At 38.6% G+C, this 3,605-nt stretch overlaps 1 pseudogene; it reads left to right on the forward strand.

Annotated features, from left to right (window-relative positions):
• Positions 1-2,001: 2,001 nt before the first annotated feature.
• On the forward strand, positions 2,002-2,482 carry LOC123939897 (annotated as a pseudogene).
• The last annotated feature ends 1,123 nt before the right edge of the window (positions 2,483-3,605 follow it).

The raw sequence follows: 3,605 nt of genomic DNA on the forward strand, positions 1-3,605 counted from the left end.
GCTAAACAGAAAATTCTGAAAAACTGAAAAGCAAGTGGAAAAATGGCAACTGACCTAGAAAACCTGAGAATGCTAAAACCTCAGCCCCTCGGGAAGATAAAGCACAAAAGCAAGCCAATTTGCACATTAGAACCAAAGAAACATTTAAGCAACTGGAAGCATGGGTACTTTTTTTTTCTTTTAAAGATTTTTATTTATTTATTTGACAGAGAGAGAGATCACAAGGAGGCAGAGAGGCAGGCAGAGAGAGAGAGGGAAGCAGGCTCCCTGCTGAGCAGAGAGCCCAATGCGGGCCTCAATCCCAGGACCCTGAGATCATGACCAGAGCCGAAGGCAGAGGCTTAACTCACTGAGCCACCCAGGCACCCCAGCATGGGTACTTTTTTTTTTTTAAAGATTTTATTTATTTATTTGACAGAGAGAGAGATCACAGGTAGGCAGAGAGGCAGGCAGAGAGGCAGGCAGAGAGAGAGGAGGAAGCAGGCTCCCTGCGGAGCAGAGAGCCCGATGCGGGGCTCGATCCCAGGACCCTGAGATCATGACCTGAGCCGAAGGCAGCGGCTTAATCCACTGAGCCACCCAGGCGCCCCCAGCATGGGTACTTTTGAGCAATGATTTCATTGGGTTTCCTTTTTGCTTCATATATTCCAAACTGAGAGCTGAAGTACCAAGCAACCGAGAAACACCAACAGGCACAAATATGCTCCCAAGAAAAGCCTTCCCAATCCAGCCAAAGACACAGAAAAGGGGCAACTTACCTAATTTTTTTTCTAAAATTAAATAATAACTCTATTCCCACCAAACACTACAGAAAAATTGTGACTCCATCCATACTTCTGCCATCAAAAGTAGAATGAGACAAGTAGGGGTCTACTCTCACCTGGGTGTAACAAATCACAATTCCTCTGCCAGGGAGGTGTCCATGAAGACTAAGAAAATGATGGGACTCTTATCCCTACTGAATGATAACAAGATTCCCTCCTGTGGGATCTGTAGAGACCACATGAGAAACCTGGTCTTCTATCCAGGTCCAAAGGTACTAAGATATCCCTCTCCTTTCCTGCTGAGTTGGTATCAGATGAGGCCTAGTGAAGAGTCCTAGGTCTTTTGCCAATAACCAGGAGTAACAAGACACCTGCTCCCCCAGACAAGCATCAAGGAGGTCTCACTGGGAGCTGTAGTGAGGTACTTCTCCCAATCTCAAGCAGAGTGGTATTAGTGGATGCATAACAGAAAGCCCAATCTCCCCATCCTCACCCAACAGTAAGAAAGACTGCATCTCCTCTCTCCATTGTCAATGGACAGCAAATGGGTAATCTGGACTTTTACTCCCACCATACACTAATGAGGAAACATCCATCTTTCCCCACTAGAGTGGTATCTGAGGATGCCTGCTATACTACAAACCTGAATACAGCCAAAAGTCTCACAACATTATAATCAAAATGTCCAGAATTCAGTAAGTCACTCATACAAAAATTATAAAATTTTCAACTAGAATGAGATGAAACAATTGATAAATGCCAATAATGAGACACAGATGTTAGGATTACCTAATAAGAATTTTTTAAGTTCCATAACAAAAATGCCTCAACAACTATGAACATGTGTACAACAAACCTAAAAAATTATACATTCTTGGGCACCTGGGTGGCTCAGTTGGTCAAGCGACAGCCTTCAGCTTGGGTCGTGATCCTGGAGTTCTGGGATCAAGTCCCACATCGGGCTCCCTGCTCAGCAGGGAGTCTGCTTCTCCCACTGACCTCTCTTCTGTCATGTTCTCTCTCTCTCTCTCTCTCTCAAATAAATAAATAAAAATCTTTAAAGTATATATATATACTTATATATATATATTTATATTTATATATAAAGTATATATATACTTTAAAGATTTTGTATATGTATATGTATATACATTTTTATACAAGATTTTATATATGTATATATGTTTGTATATAGATATATATATATACACATTCTTGGGAAATCCCTTTTACGAAGATGGCGCCAAAAGCTAAGAAGGAAGCCCTTGCCCCTCACAAAATCGAAGCCACAGCAAAGGCTTTGAAGGCCAAGAAAGCAGTGCTGAAAGATGTCCACCGTCACCAAAAAAAAAAAAAAAAAAAGAAGAAGAAGAAGATCCACACATCACCTATGCTCCGATGACTCAAGACTCTGCATCTCCAAAGGCAGCCCAAATACCCTCGAAAGAGCACCCCCAGGAGAAACAAGCTTGATCACTATGCCATCATCAAGTTCCCCCTGACTACTGAGTCAGACATGAAGAAAATAGAAGACAACAACACGCTTGTGTTCATTGTGGATGTCAAGCACCAGATCAAACAGGCTGTGAAGAAGCTCTATGACATTGATGTGGCCAAGGTCAAGACCTTGATCATGCCTGATGGATAGAAGAAGACATATGTTGACTGGACCTGACTATGATGCTTTGGATGTTGCCAACAAAATAGGGATCATCTAAACTGAGTCCAGCTGGCTAAATCTAAATATAATTTTTTCATCAAAAAAATTAAAAATATATACATATATAAATTCTCAGTAAAGAAATAGAAGATATAGAAGGTTGAAATGCACCTTAAGAAAATAACTAAAATTCTAAAACTCAATAAATAGGCCTAATAGCAAAATGGAGAGTACAGAGAAAGAATCAGTGAACTGAAAGACAAAACAGCAGAAATTAACCAATCTGAACATCAGAGAGAAAATAGACCAGAAAAAATTAATGGACTTGAAAAAGCTTAACAAAGGTTCTAACATTCTTGTTATAGGAATCTTAGAAGGAAAGGAAAAAGATGGCTAAAAAAATATTCAAAGAAATAATGGCTGAAAACTTCAAATTTTCAATAAAATAGAAGCTTGCAAATTCAAGAAGTTGAGCAGATGGCAAACAAAACAAACCCAAGGAAACCACACCTAATCACATTATAATCAAACTCTGAAAACTGAAGACAAAGAAGAAATCTTTGAAGCAAGGGAAAAGAAATGACACCTTACCTCTAGGGGAAAAATAATTCCGTTAACAGCAGATTTCTCATCAGAAGCTATGAAGGCCAGCAAGAAGTAGTACAAGATTTACCAAGTGCTGAAATAAAAGGACTTCAAACCAGAGTTCTTTATCTAGCAAAATAGCCTTCAGAAGTGAAAGGGAAAAGCATTCAAAGAGAATTTGTCACCAACAGAACTATCCTAAAAGACTATCTAAATAAAGTTCTCTGAACAGAAAGGAACTGATAAAATAAGAAATCTGGAAACTTAGAAAGAAAAAAGGAAATAACAAATGAACAATAGAAGAAGAAAAATTATGGGTAAATATCAGACTTTTCTCATTCTCTTAAATGTTTTAAATTATGTTTGACAGTTGAAGCAAAAATTATAACATGGTTAATGTATTATAGATATTCCTAAATGTCTTGGGAAATATGTAAGACAGTTGTATTCTACAAGGATGAGGGTAAAGAGACATAAGGAGAGATAAGATTTCTATAGTTCACTTGAACATCTAAGGAAAAATTATTGTAGGTAAGTCAAAATGGGTTTTCAAAATATGTCCAAATAATCTAATTAATGGGAGGAGGGGAAATGGA

This window comes from Meles meles, chromosome 4 (genome assembly GCF_922984935.1).
Source record: "Meles meles chromosome 4, mMelMel3.1 paternal haplotype, whole genome shotgun sequence".
In the NCBI taxonomy this organism is placed as follows: domain Eukaryota; kingdom Metazoa; phylum Chordata; class Mammalia; order Carnivora; family Mustelidae; genus Meles; species Meles meles.